Source organism: Toxotes jaculatrix, chromosome 2 (assembly GCF_017976425.1).
Source record: "Toxotes jaculatrix isolate fToxJac2 chromosome 2, fToxJac2.pri, whole genome shotgun sequence".
Taxonomy (NCBI): domain Eukaryota; kingdom Metazoa; phylum Chordata; class Actinopteri; family Toxotidae; genus Toxotes; species Toxotes jaculatrix.
Window position 1 is genome coordinate 2,428,874 of NC_054395.1, and position 23,131 is coordinate 2,452,004.

Here is a 23,131-nt window from a genome sequence, read left to right on the forward strand (position 1 = left end):
CAGTAAATCATGGGATGTCCCCCAGCAGCCTAGGCCTATAGCAGCATAACTAGGGGATGATTCAGTTGCCTGAGCCAGCCCTACTAAGGGCTATATCCTTAACTGTAACAGTGTCTATAGAGATAATTGTGACTAGCTATAAGTTTAATAAATAACTAGGACTGTAACTACAACTAATTATAAGCTTTATCAAACAAGAAGGTTTTAAGCTTCGTTTTAAAATTAGAGAGGGTGTCTGCTTCCCGAACCCAAACTGGCAGTTGGTTCCATAGGAGAGGGGCCTGATAGCTAAAGGCTCGGCCTCCCATTCTACTTTTAGAGATTTTGGGAACCATAAGCAAACCTGCATTCTGGGAACGAAGCAATCTGTTAGGATGATATGGTACTATCAGCTCTTTGAGATATGAAGGAGCCTGGCCATTGAGGGCCTTATATGTAAGGAGAAGGATTTTAAAATCAATTCTGGATTTTCCAGGAAGCCAATGAAGAGAAGTTAGTACAGGAGTAATGTGATCTCTCTTGCTAATTCCAGTCAGTACTCTCGCTGCAGCATTTTAGATCAGCTGGATGCTTTTTATAGAGTTAACTGGACATCCTGATAATAGGGAATTACAGTAGTCCAGCCTAGAAGTAACAAAAGCATGGACTAATTTTTCAGCATCACTCTGCGACAGAATGTTCCTAATCTTACTGATATTGCGCAGGTGAAAGAAGGCGGTCCTAGAGACTTGTTTTATATGTGAGTTAAAGGACAAATCCTGATCAAAAATAACTCCAAGGTTCCTCACAGTCGTACTGGAGGCTAAATTAATGCCATCCAGAGTAACTATATGATTAGATAAACTGTTTCTGAGGTGTTTGGGACCAAACAAAATAACCTCAGTTTTGTCTGAATTCAGAAGAAGAAAGTTACAGGTCATCCAGGCCTTTATGTCTTTAAGACATGCCTGAAGTATGGTTAACTGATCTGTTTCGTCTGGTTTCATAGATAAATATAGCTGGGTATCATCCGCATAGCAATGGAAATTTATTCCATGCTTCCTGATAATATTGCCTAGGGGAAGCATGTATAAGGTGAACAGTATCGGTCCAAGCACAGAACCCTGTGGAACTCCATGACTTACTCTGGTATATATGGAGGGATCATCATTAACATGAACAAACTGGTATCTATCTGATAGATATGATTTAAACCAGCCTAGTGCTGTTCCTTTAATCCCAATAACATGTTCCAATCTTTCCAATAGGATATTATGATCAATGGTGTCAAATGCAGCACTAAGATCTAGCAGGACAAGTATAGAGACGAGTCCATTATCTGATGCTATAAGAAGGTCGTTGGTAACTTTCACCAGTGCTGTCTCTGTGCTATGATGAACTCTAAATCCTGACTGAAAAACTTCAAACAAACCGTTCCTATGTAGATGGTCACACAACTGAGTTGCAACAGCCTTTTCAAGAATTTTAGAATTAAAGGGGAGATTGGATATAGGTCTATAGTTTGCCAAAATGTCAGAGTCCAGAGAAGGCTTTTTAAGTAAAGGTTTGATAACTGCAACCTTAAAAGCCTGTGGGACATATCCTGTAACCAACGAGAGATTTATCTGATCTAATATGTGAGTGCCAATCAAAGGCAACACATCTTTAAGAAGTCTGGTCGGGATAGGATCCAAAAGACATGTTGATGATTTAGATTTAGAAACTATTGAAGTCAATTCAGCTAGATCTATGGGAGAGAAACAGTCTAACGACAAATCAGGACTGGCAGACATTTCTAAAGATGCTGTTCTAGACATACCTACATCATTAACAGTTGTAGGCAGGATGAGATGGATTCTGTCTCTAATGTCTACTATTTTGTTGCTAAAGAAGCTCATAAAGTCATTACTAGTGAGAGCTAGAGGGATGGATGGTACAACAGAGCTATGGCTCTCTGTCAGCCTGGCTACAGTGCTGAAAAGAAACCTAGGGTTGTTCTTGTTTTCCTCTATTAATGATGAGTAATAGCCAGTTCTTGCCTTACGAAGGGCTTTTTTATATGTTATAAAGCTGTCTTTCCAGGCTAGGCGGAATTCCTCTAAATTAGTGGATAACCATTTCCTTTCCAGCTTTCGTGATATCTGCTTTAAAGTACGTATTTGTGAATTGTACCATGGAGCTAGCTTCCTCTGATTACTGACCTTCTTTTTCAAAGGGGCAACAGAGTCAAGGGTTGAACGCAATGAAGCAGCAGTATTATCAACTAGATAGTCTATATCTGCTGGAGTAACGTTTAGGCCATTGCCCTCAGTAAAACTGGCACATGGCAGCGGAGATAATAAAGATGGAATAGCTTCCTTATATTTGATAACAGCATTATCAGACAGAAATCTACAGTAGTTAATTTTTTTCTCAGATGCTGTGCAGTTCATTATTGTAAATTCAAATGTTACTAAAGAATGATCAGATAAAACAGGGTTCTGAGGGAATACTGTCAAATATTCAGCTTCTATGCCATAGGTTAGTACAAGATCAAGGGTGTGATTAAAACAGTGAGTTGGTTTGTTAACATTTTGTAAAAAGCCAATTGAGTCTAATACTGAATAGAAAGCAGTCTTAAGGCTGTCATTGTGGGTATCGACATGAATATTAAAGTCGCCCACTATAATTGCTCTGTCCGTACTAAGCACTAAATCAGATAAAAATTCAGTGAATTCAGACAAAAACTCTGAGTAAGCAGCAGGTGGACGATACACCACAGCAAACAGGACTGGTTTTTCTGTCTTCCAATTTGGATGTGAGAGGCTGAGGATAAGGCTTTCAAATGTACTATATTTCGGCTTAGGTCTAGGATTAATTAATAAACTTGAGTGGTAGATTGCTGCCACTCCTCCTCCTCGGCCTGTGCCTCGAGGAATGTGATAATTAATATGACTAGCAGGGGTTGACTCATTTAGACTGACATACTCTTCCTCCTGCAGCCAGGTCTCAGTCAGACAGAATAAATCAATCTGCTGATCCATTATCAAATCATTCACTAACAGAGATTTAGACAAGAGAGATCTAATGTTTAATAGCCCACATCTGATTGTGGTGTTTTTAGGTTCAGATGCTTTTGTAGTATAAATTTTTTTGAGGTTTTTATGAGTAACACCTCTTGCATTTTTTAATTTATGCACTTTTTGTTGACGGGGAGCAGACACAGTCTCTATAGGGTAAAGGGAATCGTTAGAATGGTAGGAATAATAAGAATCATGAGAATCATGAGAATCATGGGTGGGTGACAGCTCTAGAGAAACTGCAGAGAAGCGTGTAGGACTGCAACTCTGCCTCCTCAAACAACTTCGCCTTTTGTACAGGAGGGCTCAATCTGTTTTCCCTAATGCTAACATTCTTTTCCCCATAATTAACTACTCACCTCTCCTCCCACAGTAACAACAGGACAACTTGAATATTATTAACAATTTCATTTCTAGCCATCTTCTTTTCCTGGGGCCGCTGCCGTCAAACCAGTTTTTTATGTCAGCAGATGATATCCACTGGACCCAGGAAACAGCTGGACACATATTCCGGCTCTGGTGTTCAGAATTACAAATAAATTTATGATTAATTTACAGCCTAATCAGGACACTGAGGGCTTCCAGGAGCCGTGGACTGGGGCCCCCAGCCCGAGCCGAACGATCTGGGACCCCAGATTTGCCCCTCCCCTTCTCCCCCAACCTTACCCCCTCCCGTTATCCACCTTTTCCCCTCTCCTCCTCCTCCTAACCCTAACCCCACTTACCTCCAATCCAGGTCTCCCGTTTCTCCTCTGGCTGCTGGCAGGGGTCTCGGTCCGTCGGTAGAAATCAATCTGTCCTGGGGCTCTTCTTCCAATATTCTGAACTTATCCACAATATTTCAACCAAGCAAAACTTAAATATGCCTGCTGGAATGGGGTCTTACTTTTATTCCACCTCCCACAGCTTTTGACCAAGCTGAACTGCGTAGGGATCTATGCCGGTATCATAGAAGAATTAAGCTAATAGATTATTTCCAAAACGATAATCCAGATGCAGTACCGTTCACTCTGCTGTCTGGGAACTGGGAACCTCCATGGGACACACTTGACGACAGAGTGAAAACCCTCATCCAATCGGATATTCAACATTTAAATACTCACGTTCCTCCGCTGGAAAAAGTAGATCCCCGTACAGCAGAGGACAGATGAGCAATAAAAGATTTATAAAATAATCCAAATATTATAATTAAGCCGGCGGGTAAAGGGTCCAAAATACTCATTATAGATAAACAACAATATGCCTTCGAGGCGCATAAACAATTAAAGAATGTAAAGTACTATAAAGCCATTGATAAGAGCATCCAAAACCAAACACAGATGCGCATCCAATTCAATTCAATTCAATTCAATTTTATTTATATAGCGCCTTCCACAATCAAAATTGTCTCAAAGCGCTTTACAGAGACCCAGAGCCTGACCCCAGAGCAAGCACTAAAGGCGACAGTGGCAAGGAAAACTCCCTTTTAACAAGAAGAAACTTTGAGCAGAACCTGGCTCAGATGGGGGACCCTCCTGCCGATGGCCGGGCTGGGTGAAAGGAGGAAAAGGAGGAAGACAGGACAGCTAGGAATGGAGGAGAGGGGGAGAAGGACATGCAGCATAATACAAACAATATTAGTGGGTCAGCATTTACATTACAGTTAGTGAACAGTTATTGGATAATGTATGCTCAGCAGGTTACAGTTATAATAGGAAACAGAGCACAGAGGCAAAAAGCTGTCATGACTGGTAATTATTTACATTACAGTCTGCAAAGAATATTAATCCAATATTTATCTGTAGCAGAATGGAACATTAAATGTGTAAGAAATAGATCATTGTAGACAATAAACAGCAGCAAGTGATCATTAGATCTCTCTTGTCTAAATCTCTGTTAGTAAATGATTTGATAATGGATCAGCAGATTGATTTATTCTGCCTGACTGAGACCTGGCTGCAGGAGGAATAGTATGTATGTAAGTCTAAATGAGTCAACCCCTGCTAGTCATATTAATTATCACATTCCTCGAGGCACAGGCCGAGGAGGAGGAGTGGCAGCAATCTACCGCTCAAGTTTACTAATTAATCCTAGACCTAAGCCGAAATATAGTACATTTGAAAGCCTTATCCTCAGCCTCTCACATCCAAATTGGAAGACAGAAAAACCAGTACTATTTGCTGTGGTGTATCGTCCACCTGCTGCTTACTCAGAGTTTTTGTCTGAATTCACTGAATTTTTATCTGATTTAGTGCTTAGTACGGAAAAAGCAATTATAGTGGGCGACTTTAATATTCATGTCGATACCCACAATGACAGCCTTAAGACTGCTTTCTATTCAGTATTAGACTCAATTGGCTTTTTACAAAATGTTAACAAACCAACTCACTGTTTTAATCACACCCTTGATCTTGTACTGACCTATGGCATAGAAGCTGAATTTTTGACAGTATTCCCTCAGAACCGTTTTATCTGATCATTCTTTAGTAACATTTGAATTTACAATAACGAACTGCACAGCATCCGGGAAAAAAATTAACTACTGTAGATATTTGTCTGATAATGCTGTTATCAAATATAAGGAAGCTATTCCATCTTTATTATCTCCGCTGTCATGTACCAGTTTTACAGAGGGCAATGGCCTAAACGTTACTCCAGCAGATATAGACTATCTAGTTGATAATACTGCTGCTTCATTGCGTTCAACCCTTGACTCTGTTGCCCCTTTGAAAAAGAAGGTCAGTAATAAGAGGAAGCTAGCTCCCTGATACGATTCACAAATACGTACTTTAAAGCAGATGTCACGAAAGCTGGAAAGGAAATGGTTATCTACTAATTTAGAGGAATTCCGCCTAGCCTGGAAAGACAGCTTTATAATGTATAAAAAAGCCATTCGTAAGGCAAGAACTGCCTATTACTCATCATTAATAGAGGAAAACAAGAACAACCCTCGGTTTCTTTTCAGCACTGTAGCCAGGCTGACAAAGAGCAATGGCTCTGTTGAACCATCCATCCCTCTAGCTCTCACTAGTGATGACTTTATGAGCTTCTTTCGCAACAAAATAGTGGACATTAGAGACAGAATCCATCTTATCCCGCCTACAACTGTTAATGATGTAGGTATGTCTAGCATCAGCATCTTTAGAAATGTCTGCCAGTCCTGATTTGTCGTTAGACTGTTTCTCTCCCATAGATCTCACTGAATTGACTTCAATAGTTTCTAAATCTAAATCATCAACATGTCTTTTGGATCCTATCCCAACCAGACTTCTTAAAGATGTGTTGCCTTTGATTGACACTAACATATTAGATCAGATAAATCTCTCTTTGGTAACAGGATATGTTCCACAGGCTTTTAAGGTTGCAGTTCCTCCTGTCTGGTCGGGATAGGATCCAAAAGACATGTTGATGATTTAGATTTAGAAACTATTGAAGTCAATTCAGCTAGATCTATGGGAAAGAAACAGTCTAACAACAAATCAGGACTGGCAGACATTTCTAAAGATGCTGATGCTAGACATCCTCAAAGGGGCAACAGAGTCAAGGGTTGAACGCAATGAAGCAGCAGTATTATTAACTAGATAGTCTATATCTGCTGGGGTAACGTTTAGGCCATTGCCCTCTGTAAAACTGGCACATGGCAGCAGAGATAATAAAGATGGAATAACTTCCTTATATTTGGTAACAGCATTATCAGACAAATGTCTACAGTAGTTCATTTTTTTCCCAGATGCTGTGCAGTTCATTATTGTAAATTCAAATGTTACTAAAGAATGATGGGATAAAACAGGGTTCTGAGGGAATACTGTCAAATATTCAGCTTCTATGCCATAGGTCAGTACAAGATCAAGGGTGTGATTAAAACAGTGAGTTGGTTTGTTAACATTTTGTAAAAAGCCAATTGAGTCTAATACTGAATAGAAAGCAGTCTTAAGGCTGTCATTGTGGGTATCGACATGAATATTAAAGAGCCCACTATAATTGCTCTATCCGTACTAAGCACTAAATCAGATAAAAATTCAGTGAATTCAGACAAAAACTCTGAGTAAGCAGCAGGTGGACGATACACCGCAGCAAATAGTACTGGTTTTTCTGTCTTCCAATTTGGATGTGAGAGGCTGAGGATAAGGCTTTCAAATGTACTATATTTCGGCTTAGGTCTAGGATTAATTAATAAACTTGAGTGGTAGATTGCTGCCACTCCTCCTCCTCGGCCTGTGCCTCGAGGAATGTGATAATTAATATGACTAGCAGGGGTTGACTCATTTAGACTGACATACTCTTCCTCCTGCAGCCAGGACTCAGTCAGGCAGAATAAATCAATCTGCTGATCCATTATCAAATCATTTACTAACAGAGATTTAGACAAGAGAGATCTAATGTTTAATAGCCCACATCTGATTGTGATGTTTTTAGGTTCAGATGCTTTTGTAGTATTTTTTTTTTTTGAGGTTTTTATGAATAACACCTCTTGCATTTTTTAATTTATGCACTTTTTGTTGACGGGGAGCAGACACAGTCTCTATAGGATAAAGGGAATCGTTAGAATGGTAGGAATAATAAGAATCATGAGAATCATGGGTAGGTGACAGCTCTAGAGAAACTCCAGAGAAGCGTGTAGGACTGCAACTCTGCATCCCTTATCAACTCTGGGTTGTCATGACTTTGGTTTTCTAATAAAATCTGTCATATTTCTAGATATGAGAGCTGCACCATCCAAAGTGGGATGGATGCCGTCTCTCCTAATCAGACCAGGTTTTCCCCAAAAAGTTTTCCAGTTGTCAATGAAGGCCACGTTGTTTGCTGGACACCACCTAGACAGCCAGCAACGTAATGATGACCTGCGGTTAAACATGTCATCACTGGTCAAATCGGGCAGGGGTCCAGAGAACACTACGGAGTCCTACATTGTTTTGGCGTAGTTACACACTGATTCCACATTAATTTTAGTGACCTCCAATTGGCGTAATCGGGTGTCATTACCGCCGACGTGAATAACGATCTTACCAAATCTACGTTTATCCTTAGCCAGCAGTTTTAAATACGATTTAACGTCGCCCGCTCTGGCCCCAGGAATGCATTTAACTATGGTCGCTGGAGTCTCTAACTTCACATTTCGCAAAATGGAGCTGCCAATAACCAGAGTTTTTTCCTCAGCGGGTGTGTCGATGATTGGGGAAAATCTGTTTCAAACATGAAGCGGTTTATGGTGAACCACGGGCCGTTGTTTCATGCTATGTTTCCTTCGGACTGCCACCCAGCCGCCCTGGCTTCCCGTCTGCTGCCGGGGAACGGCTGACAGGAGCTAACGTAGGACGGCTAGCTGTAGCTAATTTAGGCTGGTCCACATCAGCTACAGTGGACTGACTAGCTAGCGCTGCTGTGGGGCGATTATCTATGGTGCAGAGCCGAGCCTCTACTTCCCTAAGTCTCGCCTCCAATGCTACAAAAATGCTACATTTATTACACATACCATTATCGCTAAAGGAGGCAGAGGAGTAACTGAACATTTCACACACCGTGCAAGAGAGAGGAGAGACAGCAAGAGAGACAGCAGGAGAGACAGTAGGAGAAAGAGAAGCCATTGCTATCAGCTAAGCTAGCGGACCAAAGATAGAGTGATTAGATTAGAGTGTAGTGTTAAATCCTGATGGAACACATGCACCACAGATGTTTAACTAAAGCAATATACGTGTACAGGAATTCAGAGATTGACCACAGAACACGGCAAAGTAAGAGTTGATTAATAAGCTAGGATAACACTCGTAACACCACAGTGCAGAAGCAGCAAACAGGAAGTGACACGATACGTTACCACCACGTCAGCCCCTCATACATAATGAACTCACACAGTGAACACAACCCTTACAGCTGCAGCCAGTCCCCTTTTAATAATTTCCCATCCATGAAATTATTAAAAGTTTACATCACAAAAAGTATATAACTGCCAAGCAATGGGACTTCTTATTTGGACCCAACCCACCACGCAACAGACAGTTTTATCTCCTCCCTAAGATTAACAAGGACCCAAACACCTGGACAATTCCCTACGTGGTTCCCCCCGGCAGGCCGATAGTCTCAGACTGTAGCAGCAGAACATATAACCCTGTGAGCCCGTACGTATCATATATGATACCCACATTTCTGGGACTCATTGCATCACCATCAAGCATAAACTTTGCATTTAACCCTTTTAGATGAACTCTTATGCTCGTATACTGACTCCTGGTGGACCCCCCTCACTTTTCCAAATGTTTTGACATGTGTGATACAAACAAAAAATTTAATTAGAATTTATTTTTTTAATTATTTTTTTTTTACATTTTGTCACAGGGACAAATAAAGAGTTCATATTTGAAAAATTAGAATTTTCTGACCATTCTTTCATAGTTCAGGTCTCACAGGGATAATGTTGTGCTATACATAGACTCTTAACTAGGTCCCCTTTCCTGCAGGCATCCCAGCTACCTCAAAGACACCTATCATTTTCACCACTGACATCGGTAGTTTATATACAAACAACATGGAGATGGGGCTCCAGGCCGTCCAGTGTCTATTTCACCGGTACCCTAATGAACAGAGACCAGACGCTGAAATTTTGCAATTACTTGACATTAATATGTCTGAAATGCAATGATTTTGAATTCAATAACCAACAGTACTTACAGGTGGAGGGCACGGTGATGGGACACAGGTATGCTCCTTCCTACACTAACATTTATATGAACGAGTGGGAGCAAGAGGTGCTAATCAAATGTCAATTAAAACCCACCTTCTACATACGCTTCCTCGATGACATCGTAGGAGCGTGGGAGCACGGGAAAGAGTTTTTATGAGTTTATCGAGATCCTCAACAATCACCACCCCTCAATCAAATTAAAATATAATATACATCCGGATGAAATTAATTTTCTGGACACAACTGTTTTTTTTGAAAAAATAAACACACATAGTAAAAGACTACTAACCCAAGTTTATTTTAAACCTACAGATACACACGCATTACTCCATAAAGCCAGCTACCACCCCAGACACACTTTCAAAGGTAGTCAAGTCCCAGATCATTCGCTTCCATAGAATTTCTTCACGAGAGACTGATCTTGATCATGCCATCTCCATCCTCTTTCATAGCCTCAGACAGAGAGGATACTCCAGTAGATTCCTCAGATTCATTAAAAAGCAGACATTGGCATCTCTCGCTCCTGTGAGCTCCATCGTTGGGTCCTCCACCGAGGTTCGAGCAGCAGGGGTTCTGCAGACATGTGACCAGAAGGAACGGGGAAAGACACTGGGCATTTAACCAAAGGAAGTTTTTATTTAATCCATACAGGGGTGCTGGACTACCAATAATTGGTGAGTTCAGCCTCCACAGCCATAACTTTATTTATTGTATTGTCTGTGATTCCTGTGGAAAGATGAATGTGGGGGAAACGGGGAAAACTACTAACCAGACTTCAACAGCACATCCGCACTCTTGAAGAGGGCAGATTGACCACCCCCCTGGTACAACATTTTCAGATGCATTCGGTACAGCACCTGAGAATTACTGGCATCCAGATGTGTGCCAATTGGACAGAGGGCCAATGAAAGAGACAGGAGAGACTGTGGATTTAAAAATTAAGAACAAAAATTCCCTTGGGCCTAAACATGTATTAAAACTGAGTAAATGAATAGACAGGTAACTAAAAATAACAGGAGGATTTTGTGAAAGTAGCAAAAATAGCAAAAATATAAATAAAAGAGAAAACAGAAAATTTAAAATGGCCAAAAAAATGGCTTGAACCTACCTTTTCTGAGCAGGACTAAGTGCTGTTTTTCTTCCACATTAATTGTTTTGTCTTCTTAAGTTAACAAAAAATAAATAAATAAATATATATATATATAATTATATTATATTAAATTATATATATATATATTTATATATATTTATATATATATATATCACCTTTACTTCCTCCACCATCTGAATGCCTCTTCCATCCCTAAACCCCCCCCCTTGCTTTGCCAAATCCTAACCCTTCTACCCTTTTCTACCCAGCCCTAACCTCTTTCTCTCTTAGCATCTCAAACCTGTCAGTACCTGTGAGAGAGAAAGGGTACACCCTTCTGTCAAAAAGATTTATGACCCCCCTAATTTATGACCCCCCCAACCCTCCACCACGTGACGTGACCCCACCCTTTGTATGATGCCACTTATTAACCCCACCCATCGGACCCCGCGCCCCACATGACGTCACGTTCTAACCCCGCCCACTGGACCCATCCCCTATATGACGCCACACCCTAACTCCGCCCAATGAATTACATTTCGGTGCTTGATGTAAACATTGGTTGTAGAAGCTCCTGTGCAGTGGTCCTCCTGCTCCTGCTTGTCCTCCCTCTCTGCAGAAAGTACCACACACACACGTGCTAAGTGACAGAGTTTCAGATCAAATAGTCAAAATGCAATGTTGTAGCCTCTAAGGCACCCTTTGTTGATTCGAGCGCATCACAAAGGTGAGAAAATAATGTCCAATTCCTCCGTTTGCTACAACGCGCTTCCAACCCCCGCCCTTGGGAAAACCCCTCCTCCAATTTGCTTCCGCCGCTTGTATCCCTGGGAAAACCCCTCCCCACATCATCACACCTCTCCATCAATTTTCTGCAGGATGATATAATATATATAAAAAGCGTTGAAAGTTCTGAAAATACAAACTTTACAGTTACAAAATAAAATAAAAATAAAATTGAGGTGTGACAAAAGTCATTTTCCTGTTCTTCCATGGTTCTTGTCCTTACTCTCTGCAAAATGTCTGAAGGTTCGGATCTGCAGAAAGTTTCACACAGAGTTTCAGATCAGAAGGTCAATATGCAATGTTGCAGCCTCTAAGGCATCTCGTGATGAGGCATTTGTTGTTTCAGGGTTCATCAAAGAAAAATAAAAACAGAGAAAGGTATAAATGTGCAAGTGAGAAACTAACGTCGGTACATAGGGATCCAAAAATGTCGAGCCTGAAGTTCCAGAAAAAAAGGACACTCCTCCTGTAACAGTTAAGTCTTTGGTTTTATTTGTATTTTCTTCCAAAACCCAAAGAAACACTGCTTATGGTTCGCTTCCTCGTTTCTACCACGCTCAAACTTTTAAATGAAGACCGGATAGGAAGCGAGGTCGTGCGAGGGGCCGTGCCAGTCAGAATCTTCTGGTAATGTTTAGAGAGCAGCGCCGCCCTAGAGGCCGGCGGTGTACTGTGTAACTTAGAAGTCATCATGAGAATACGTTTAAAGAGTAGTTTCCTCGTATTTATTTTAAAAAGTAAATGAATTTGTTCAAATAATCATTCAATTATTTTGTATGCATGCATGTCCACAGAATTTCAACTAGCGCCTCTTAAGGATTTGCCTCCTGAAAACATCCCATCGGTGAGAGACACCGTTGATGTTCTGGATGTAACCTGTAAGTCTCTTTCTTGTTTTACCCCCCAAAAAAAAATAGTTGATTTAAAAAAATACATTACTGGTCTTTGAAGAAAGAGGAGTGAAGTTGAAGTTTTTTTATCATTTAAAATTATAAAAAATATTATTATCTGTGCGTATGTTTACAGAGCCTGAACCTGCCAGTCCAGCCAATCAGCAGCCAGAGGTTCATACATCAGACCAACAGTTGAAGATCTGGGAACCTATGCAATTTAAAGGAGGATTTCAGCCTCACAGTTCTGGTTCCTGCTTCCAGCATTCTCGACGCCGGAGGGATCATAGTGGTGAATATCAATATCAATAATGCAGCATTCCACTCTTCGTTTTAAAAAAAGAGAAATGGATAAAGAGTTCATAGTAGTTCCTGAAGAGTTAGAAGAAATTGTAGAAGAACTGAATAACCTTCCACTTGTTTCTGAAATAAATGTTCAAAATTCTGGTGCAGAGAATTACTTTCAACCCTTAAAAAAATGCTCTCCAGCATCTTGTACTTTTGTCAGCAGCAGCAAACCCTCCAAACCCAGAACATTATTTTCAGCCCTTAGAAAATGCTCTTCAAAGCCTCACCTCCCCTAGCTCACCCGTCAACAATGCCCAAGCAGCATCGCTGGTACCCTCTTCGTCAGAGACAGACCCTGTTCCAGAGCATCGAGGGGGAAATTTTAGAATCCCCGCCGATTCCTACCCTCCGTCCACTTCCAGAACGGGAATCCGCAGCCGCTTTAACAACAATGAAATAAGACGTACCTTCGCCACCCCTCCCCCCGAAAATGTACCCGATCTTGCACAATTTTACATAGATGTTATGAGCATCCTCTGAGATCTGGCTGAGGAGGCAAAATGCTAGACGAAATGACGTGATCCAGCTAGAGTTGAAAGGGGAATGGACATCTCCATGACCATCGACGTAAACGGGGATGGCATCCTTCCCGCCTTTCAGGGTCTGCTAAAAAGGTTAGTACAATCCAACGCAGATATCGCCTCAGACGATAACCTGGAATTAATCGTCCAGGTGGTGAGAAATCCTAGCGGGAGTGTCGAAAACTGCACAAAATTTTAAACTGTGAAATCATCCAAAAGAGGAAACGTCATCTGTATGTGTCATACAGTAGTGATGATCGTCTCTGCTTCACCATCTGCCTAGTTTACCTCACAAACCCCGGGGTCACTATCAACAAGGCTGTAGAAAAAGGGAGAGAGTTGCAGCATCTCGCAAGTCTGAGTGAACAGACATCCGTGACCTTTAGCGATGTTGGAAAATTTGAAAATATTCTCAGACGTAAAATTGTCTTTCACAGAACTACAGACAGGCGTCCTCTCTTTTATTTTGAGACTGACTTTCCTGATCGTTCAAATCCTCTGTTTTTGCTTTTATTCCAAAATCATTACTACGGCATACTTAATCTGAAAGGTTTTCTGGGCGCTAGACACATTTGTCAGTATTGTTACAAGACATTCAAAAACTCTCACATGCACCATTGCACTGGCTACTGCCCTGTCTGCTGTGACCTCTGTCCAGTTGGAGAGGATCTCAGGCATGTATACTGTCAGGACTGGGTGTGTGGTATGTGTAGGATGTGTTGTATGCCTTTGAGCTTTTCCAGACACAAAGAGCCTCAGCAGAGGAGTGAAAAGCACATCAGTACTTGCAGTATGATTAAAAGATGTAGGGATTGCAAAAATCTGTACCTTGCTCCCATCAGTAAAAGAGCAAAGTCTCACACCTTTCCTCTGAAGACGTGTCACATCTGTGGGGAAAAAGTAGCCCTCGACAGCCTGAGTGCGGAGCAGCACCAATGCTACATCCATCCTCTTCCGCCGGTGACGAAGCACAGTGAAAAATTGATTTCCTATGATTTCGAAACATTCGTCGACAGGGATGGGGTGCACATCCCTTACTTGGTGTGCACCAAAACATGGAAGGGTGAAGAGTGGGCCTCTTACGGTTTAGACTGTTTGAGAGACTTTCTCCTGCATTTCAGGACCCCTTTACCAGGGAGCCACGTTTATAGACCACAACACTTGAGGTTTTGACAGCTACCTGATCCTCATGTGCATGATAGAACTGGGTTACAAACCTTCTCACCTCATCATGCACGGCAGTAAAGTTCTGATTTCAGACCTGATTCCCACTTAAAATTCATTGACTTTCGTTGACTTTCATAAAACTTAGGTTTTATCGATCAGAGCAAGGGATACTTCCCTCACAGGTTCAACTCAAAGGAGCGCCTGAGATATGTCGGTCCCTACCCTCCACCCAGCGATTACGGTGTAGAAAGCAGAGTTTAACAGCTGGTATGAAACAGCATCTCTGGGCATTTTTCATTTTGAAAAGGAAGGTCTGCATTATTGTAAAAACGATGTCAGTATCCTCTTAGAGGATAATTTCAATAATTCAGGAACCAGTTTCTCAACGATACGGGGGTGGACCCTTTCACGGCTGTCCTACCTGCTTTCAACCTCACGAGACATGCCCTTTGACAGGAGGCCCCTATGAAACATTGCATGAAGCTACATGTGAGAAATTACAAAGACTAAAAACCGTTTACAGCATTTGTACATGAGAGAGCATGAATGGTCAGAGATGAAGAGCTCTCATCCTGGGCTGAAAGCATTTCTTGAGCACTTTCGAGCCCCCGAACCGCTCTCCCCATGTCAAGCTCTTTACGGAGGCAGGACCTGTGCCATGAAGTTGAGACACACAGCGGCCTCTGAAGAAACCTGAAAATGTACTGTGGATTTATACTTCCTCTCAACCTATGTATGCTGAACTGCAAAAGATGAATAAAAATATTAAATTTGTAGAAGACCTGAGTCTTCTGAAGACAACAACCTGTTTCCTCCTAAGCATTCATTGGATTTTTCTCAAGTCATTTGATTATTCTGGACGATGTTATTTTTCAGGCCTCTGACCACCCCTAAGTGGTTAGAATTTTCACGCAGTACAGACATCATAGACATATGAGCGTCATGATGCTCACTCAAAATGTATTTCATCGAGGCAAATACAGCAGGCTATGCCTCAGAAACGTCAAGATATTCTAGCTCACTCCTCGCTGGGCTTTCTCAATGCCTAGTGTGAGATTGCAGTCAATCTTTTGAAAGGCAACATTCCCCTCTCATCTCAGCAATACACAAAACTAAAGAGACAGAATAAAATTATCAGACTGCTGGCGGACAGAAAAGTGGGTTTGAAATGCAAAACGAAGCAGACGGGCAGATTTCTTTTACCCCTACTTTCACCCACTATACCTATACCTATACCTACATCATGATATTCATGATGTAGAACATAATTACACCGCTGTGCAATTCATTTCTTTTTATGGTTATTCTGTATATTCGATTTTTTAGCTTATTTGTTACTTACTTTATATCTTTTTTCTAGTTGCTTATGGTTATTCTGTATATAACATATTTAATTTTCTAAGCTCTTTGTTACTTGCTTTATATTTCTCTAGTTTCTTGTGAAATGTGTTATTTCTGTTTATGCTGCTGTAACAACTAAATTTCCCTCCAGGGATCAATAAAGTATTATCTTATGTCTTATCATCGCAAATCTTGTAGGAGGACTTATTAGAAAATAATATGTCTCTGAAGACGACCCAGAAAATGTTTCTCCTCTCACCCCAGCAGTTGAGCCGCCTGACCCGCCCCAAATCTTCTACTTCTATCAGACAGCCGAAGAGGATTTGGACGTTCAAATGAGGGAGATTTTAAGTGAACGCGGATTGAGTTTTTCTGAAAAAATTAAAAAATATGCATGTGAACAGTTTCGTTGTCTCAAAACGGACGACATGCCTGGCCTTTGGCAGGGAGAAGAACAAGTAGAGAAGAAAGGTCAACCTATCTCCACAATGGATTAGACCATTGGAAGAGGGAGAGGATGAAAAAAAACAAGAAAAAACCTTCTGCATCGATCAACTTTTCCCCATAAATGTAACAAATGACTCATACTCAATAAAATCTTTATTCATCAGTGATCAACTGTAGCAATCTTTAAACATTTGTAAAGAGCAAGTCACGTGGGTAAAAGAGTCACAGGGTGTAGACTTTCGGATACAGCGCTTGTATTTTTTCACAGTCAAGAGTCATATCATTTTTGGATGCATCCTGGTGGTACAAAGGCAGTACACGTCGAAATGATAATCCGCAGGCACGCTGGCAGAGATAATAAATGTAGTTTTGACCACAGGTGCTGGACAGGGGGTGTTGAAGCTGTCGATTGTGGTACAATATCTCTGTAGATCGGTCTTCCAAAAACTGCAAGATACTCGAAGGGTAATGAGCAAAGTCAAGAGGCAGACCATAAGAGTCGAAAAAGGTGGCTATGCCATTTTCTCTCAGAGTTAAAGCCAGCCAGTGTTCACCAAGCATGTGAAACGAGTGTGTGTTGATGATAAAGTACGCGGGGGTTCTGAACAACAAAGTCAGCAAGGGGAGCTGGTCCGAGGCCCACACACCGCAAAATACATCACCCAACAGACGATGCAAAAGATTTTTCAGCTAATGATTATCCATTTTTTTATTTTAATTAATAATAATCCACCAGCACCTTTCGTTTAGAGTTGATCTCCAAAATGGAATCATAATAAGCACAATCAGAGTGGTAGTGTGGGGACAGGGGAACTCTGCATCTCATCACCAGTCTTAGATTTTCATTGGAAATGGGGGACAAAGTGTTGTTGTCTTCTCCCGAGTTGAGATTGAATACAAACAAAGAGTAACCTTTGTTAAATTCTGGACGATTGATGCTCAGAGGTAAATCTTTGAGATGCCTCCCAGTGGCCACAAACATGTTGTAAAATTCTCCCCATTTCTTTATATTTATTTCATCTCATGTTGTTGTGGGGGTGTAGGAAGTGACATTAGAGAAGGGGCATGAATTTACCGGGTGGGGTGTAGGAAGTGATGTTGGAAAAGGGGCGAGGATCAAGTGGGTGAGTGGAGGAAGTGATGTCAGAAAAGGGACGTGATGAAGTCGGAGGCACATAAGAAGTGACATTAAAAACAGGGCGGGGCTCAGGCCACTTGGCCAGACCACATGGTCAGGTTGGTCGGGGGTGGGGGGAGGGTTATCAATCATTTTGACAGAAGGGTGTACTCTTACTCTCTTATGAGATCCTCTGGTTGATGCACCTGTGCACGTTTTTATTTCCCTTATCAACTAAATCTCTGCCTGAGATCATCTCTCCTCCATATGTCAGACCTGCTGCTGTCATTCAGGAGAGATTCAGGTTTTTTTTTTGTGCCAAATCTCATTCAACCTCTGATGTTTTCTCTTTTTCTTTGGAGATAACATCTCAAATAAAATGTATTCTTTTAATAATTTTCACTACATTTTAAAACACGTCATGTGCTTTAACCTCCAGATTATATTGAACTGCTTTATTCTCAAATGCAACCCTTTTAGTTTATCAGGCTCAGCACTGAACCACATTACCTTCATTATTTTTTCTCATTTCTATGAACAAGTGAAAGGTCATCAGATGTGACAAATTCAATGTGACTCCTGCTGCAGGAGGTTGTTAAAAGGGCGAGACAGAGAGAGAGAAAAACCAAAGCTAATATCAGAGTGTGAAAGTACAAACATGGTGTGAAACTGTTTGGAGCGGCTCATGTTTTCTTTTCTGACATGTTTAATTAGAACAGCCAGCTCCAGACAGACATACATCATTCACCATGTCAAACTCCTTCCATTTAATAGTAATTGGTTTAACTGTTCTTCAAAGGAAGTTCAGTGACTTGGAAATTCTCTTGTATCCAACCACTGATTTCTGCTTTTCAATCACATTTTCTCAGATACACTCAGTGTTGTTCTGTCTTCACGGTGGAGAGTTTCTCTGCTCACTCACCAAAAGGTGGATCCTCCAGATGCAGGTGTATTTATACTACAATCACCTGAAAGCCCTTGGCTGCACACAGGTGATCTCCATTTTTTTAATTATGTGACTTTTCAAACCAACTGGCCTCACCACTGATGATTTAGATGTGTCCTGAGTGTTTTGTGTTTTACAGTAATAATGAATTCAAATCACATTATTGAGATCTGTTGAACTTTGTCATTAAAGGGACTTTTTTCTGTTTGCGAGTGTCAAAAGAAATTAAATTAATTTAAATTTCCTTTGATTCAAAGTGATGTTGTTGTACAACACTGAATCAAAGGGAATTTAATGTCCAAGCAGGTGAAACAGCTGCACTTTAAATCAATAGCTAAACAATGACGTAAAGAACAAAAAAAACAAGAAGAAAAGTATTAATCTATTTAGATAAGAAATGATAGATTTTAGTGACACTTTCCAAAGTAAGTGAGTTGTTCTCTCTCACACACTCCTTTCTGTTCTGGCCTCTTAAATAAAGCTTGATAAGCAGTGGCAGTTATTTCTATGGTAATTCACCAAAGAAACACATCACACATACTCAGGTCATGAAATTGGAAATCAGATTTCAGGGCCATGAACAGGGCTCAGTAAAATATACTTTATGTCTGGTTCAGTGTAGCTGCCTGACAAACTCTCCACTTGTTAAATGAAGTGATTCAGTTACACTGACATTAAACAGCTGTGAAATTGGGTCTGATTCACATTTGGTTAATTATCTATTTGAAATTTATTTGCTTTTGTCATTTAACAATAGGATGAAGAAATACAGCACAGAAACTTCTCTCTTCACCATCTTTTAGTGGAGAGCGTGGTACAAAGTCATGTTAGGAGCCGACAGTCTCTCCCTCCTTCCTCGTGTTTCTGGGAGAACCTTCCTACTGTTTCTTGTTTGTCCCCTGTTTGTCTGTGTTCTTGTCTGTGTGTGTGTAGGCCTGGGTGTGGTTGATTTACTTTGGGTTTCCTGCCAGAGCTCCTGCTCACCTGTCTCCAATCACCTCATCAGCCACACCCTCAGCCTGCAGTGTATTAACACCACTTCTTCTCTCCACACCATGTTGTCAGTTCACAGTAGTGTTAATACTCCTGTTTATGATAATGTTTGATGTCTGCAGGTGGATAAAGCTCAGTGTTGATTAAATGGAGAAGCTGAATTCTCCCTCCACCTGTGTCTGTGACACAGAGTCTGACACTTCACATAAATTCTACTAGTGAAGACAATAAACAGTGTGTGTCCCACTGCTGATCACTATAAACCTCCATTTCTGTCAGGAGGACATATGAATTGGATTCTCTCATCCTGTTATCCTTTGCTTTTTCCTTCACCTTCAGTAGCAACTTTCAAATACACTTTAACATTTGTTTCACGGTTTAATTTGATGTAATGTTGTAAACAAATGATGGAAACAAATATTTGCTTCAGAGTCAGAAGTTGTCTGACATCTATTCATTTCTAAAAAAAATCTCCTCTGCTCATTAACCACTGCAGTCCAGTGGGTTGTGTTGAAGCTGTAGATCAGTGCATAAATGAGAGAGATTGTTAAAAAGCGCAGTTGTTGAGTAAAGTTTGCTCTTTGTGAGAATATGAGGCTGATCAATCACACTTCAGCTGCACCTGGTGTTGAAATGTGGTCTTCATCTGCATGTTCTCCTGCGTTATGATAAATCCAGTCATGCTCCTACATTTACAGCCACAATTTACACACTTCCCTATCCACACATCACCTAGATCATATCCCTAGATATCTCTAATCACCATCCCTAGATTACTGCGTGTCTTAGCTGGTGTTGGATAAAAATGGACTTGTAAGTAATCAAAGATAGTAAGAAACTTTATCATATGATGGTAAATGATGATGAAAGTGTTTGTCCTTCAGAGCTGTGCAGAGGCTGAATTGGGCTGTCTCTTTTGTCAGAGTGAGGTGTAAAGGTGCTCTCATGAGTGTTTGTCTGCTGACTGCTGGTAGAAATGACTGTAAAGTGTCTCCTGTCTTCTCTGTTGGTACTTGGATGGGAGACCGCCTGGGAATACCAGGTGCTGTAAGCCTTTTATCCCCATCTTTGAGAATGAAGCAAAACGCCATCCCTAGATCACTGTGTGTCTGAGCCGGTGTTGGATAAAAATGGACTTGTAGGTAATCAAAGATAGTAAGAAACTTTATCAGATGATGAGTAGTCAGAAAATTCTTGTTAGGTGGAAAAGCTCATTTTTCGTGGCTTCTTGTGCTTGGATTTGTGGAGAAGTCCAGATGATCAATGTCCCTATTCAACATTGGATTTCTTCGTGGCATTTTAGCATGTATAAAGAGCCTGTTTATAGGGTTTGCTGTTGTTTACGGCCATACCACCCTGAGGACGCCCGATCTCGTCTGATCTCGGAAGCTAAGCAGGGTAGGGCCTGGTTAGTACTTGGATGGGAGACCGCCTGGGAATACCAGGTGCTGTAAGCCTTTTATCCCCATCTTTGAGAAACACCATCCCTTGATCACTGTGTGTCTGAGCCGGTGTTGGATAAAAATGGACTTGTAGGTAATCAAAGATAGTAAGAAACTTTATCAGATGATGAGTAGTCAGAAAATTCTTGTTAGGTGGAAAAGCTCATTTTTCGTGGCTTCTTGTGCTTGGATTTGTGGAGAAGTCCAGATGATCAATGTCCCTATTCAACATTGGATTTCTTCGTGGCGTTTTAGCATGTATAAAGAGCCTGCTTATAGGGTTTGCTGTTGCTTACGGCCATACCACCCTGAGCACGCCCGATCTCGTCTGATCTCGAAAGCTAAGCAGGGTAGGGCCTGGTTAGTACTTGGATGGGAGACCGCCTGGGAATACCAGGTGCTGTAAGCCTTTTATCCCCATCTTTGAGAATGAAGCAAAACGCCATCCCTAGATCACTGTGTGTCTGAGCCGGTGTTGGATAAAAATGGACTTGTAGGTAATCAAAGATAGTAAGAAACTTTATCAGATGATGAGTAGTCAGAAAATTCTTGTTAGGTGGAAAAGCTCATTTTTCGTGGCTTCTTGTGCTTGGATTTGTGGAGAAATCCAGATGGTCAATGTCCCTATTCAACGTTGGATTTCTTCGTGGCGTTTTAGCATGTATAAAGAGCCTGCTTATAGGGTTTGCTGTTGCTTAAGGCCATACCACCCTGAGCACGCCCGATCTCGTCTGATCTCGGAAGCTAAGCAGGGTAGGGCCTGGTTAGTACTTGGATGGGAGACCGCCTGGGAATACCAGGTGCTGTAAGCCTTTTATCCCCATCTTTGATTGAGAAACGCCATCCCTAGATCACTGTGTGTCTGAGCCGGTGTTGGATAAAAATGGACTTGTAGGTAATCAAAGATAGTAAGAAACTTTATCAGATGATGAGTAGTCAGAAAATTCTTGTTAGGTGGAAAAGCTCATTTTTCGTGGCTTCTTGTGCTTGGATTTGTGGAGAAATCCAGATGATCAATGTCCCTATTCAACATTGGATTTCTTCGTGGCGTTTTAGCATGTATACTTGGATGGGAGACCGCCTGGGAATACCAGGTGCTGTAAGCCTTTTAGGCGTTAGGTGGAAAAGCTCATTTTTCGTGGCTTCTTGTGCTTGGATTTGTGGAGAAATCCAGATGATCAATGTCCCTATTCAACATTGGATTTCTTCGTGGCGTTTTAGCATGTATAAAGAGCCTGTTTATAGGGTTTGCTGTTGCTTACGGCCATACCACCCTGAGCACGCCCGATCTCGTCTGATCTCGGAAGCTAAGCAGGGTAGGGCCTGGTTAGTACTTGGATGGGAGACCGCCTGGGAATACCAGGTGCTGTAAGCCTTTTATCCCCATCTTTGAGAAACACCATCCCTTGATCACTGTGTGTCTGAGCCGGTGTTGGATAAAAATGGACTTGTAGGTAATCAAAGATAGTAAGAAACTTTATCAGATGATGAGTAGTCAGAAAATTCTTGTTAGGTGGAAAAGCTCATTTTTCGTGGCTTCTTGTGCTTGGATTTGTGGAGAAATCCAGATGATCAATGTCCCTATTCAACATTGGATTTCTTCGTGGCGTTTTAGCATGTATAAAGAGCCTGTTTATAGGGTTTGCTGTTGCTTACGGCCATACCACCCTGAGCACGCCCGATCTCGTCTGATCTCGGAAGCTAAGCAGGGTAGGGCCTGGTTAGTACTTGGATGGGAGACCGCCTGGGAATACCAGGTGCTGTAAGCCTTTTATCCCCATCTTTGATTGAGAAACGCCATCCCTAGATCACTGTGTGTCTGAGCCGGTGTTGGATAAAAATGGACTTGTAGGTAATCAAAGATAGTAAGAAACTTTATCAGATGATGAGTAGTCAGAAAATTCTTGTTAGGTGGAAAAGCTCATTTTTCGTGGCTTCTTGTGCTTGGATTTGTGGAGAAATCCAGATGATCAATGTCCCTATTCAACATTGGATTTCTTCGTGGCGTTTTAGCATGTATACTTGGATGGGAGACCGCCTGGGAATACCAGGTGCTGTAAGCCTTTTAGGCGTTAGGTGGAAAAGCTCATTTTTCGTGGCTTCTTGTGCTTGGATTTGTGGAGAAATCCAGATGATCAATGTCCCTATTCAACATTGGATTTCTTCGTGGCGTTTTAGCATGTATAAAGAGCCTGTTTATAGGGTTTGCTGTTGCTTACGGCCATACCACCCTGAGCACGCCCGATCTCGTCTGATCTCGGAAGCTAAGCAGGGTAGGGCCTGGTTAGTACTTGGATGGGAGACCGCCTGGGAATACCAGGTGCTGTAAGCCTTTTATCCCCATCTT

General features: G+C 41.4%; 6 non-coding genes across 6 annotated transcripts; all 6 read left to right on the forward strand.

Annotated features, from left to right (window-relative positions):
• The first annotated feature begins 20,680 nt into the window (after positions 1-20,680).
• On the forward strand, positions 20,681-20,799 carry LOC121178482. Its single transcript, XR_005893708.1, has one exon. It is a non-coding gene; the product is annotated as a 5S ribosomal RNA (ribosomal RNA).
• A 275-nt stretch (positions 20,800-21,074) lies between these two features.
• Positions 21,075-21,193, forward strand: LOC121178506. The gene has a single exon (XR_005893731.1). It is a non-coding gene; the product is annotated as a 5S ribosomal RNA (ribosomal RNA).
• A 284-nt stretch (positions 21,194-21,477) lies between these two features.
• Positions 21,478-21,596, forward strand: LOC121175876. Its single transcript, XR_005892812.1, has one exon. It is a non-coding gene; the product is annotated as a 5S ribosomal RNA (ribosomal RNA).
• A 444-nt stretch (positions 21,597-22,040) lies between these two features.
• LOC121176526 lies at positions 22,041-22,159 on the forward strand. Its single transcript, XR_005893009.1, has one exon. It is a non-coding gene; the product is annotated as a 5S ribosomal RNA (ribosomal RNA).
• A 275-nt stretch (positions 22,160-22,434) lies between these two features.
• Positions 22,435-22,553, forward strand: LOC121177162. Its single transcript, XR_005893187.1, has one exon. It is a non-coding gene; the product is annotated as a 5S ribosomal RNA (ribosomal RNA).
• A 444-nt stretch (positions 22,554-22,997) lies between these two features.
• LOC121177420 lies at positions 22,998-23,116 on the forward strand. Its single transcript, XR_005893248.1, has one exon. It is a non-coding gene; the product is annotated as a 5S ribosomal RNA (ribosomal RNA).
• Positions 23,117-23,131: the final 15 nt, after the last annotated feature.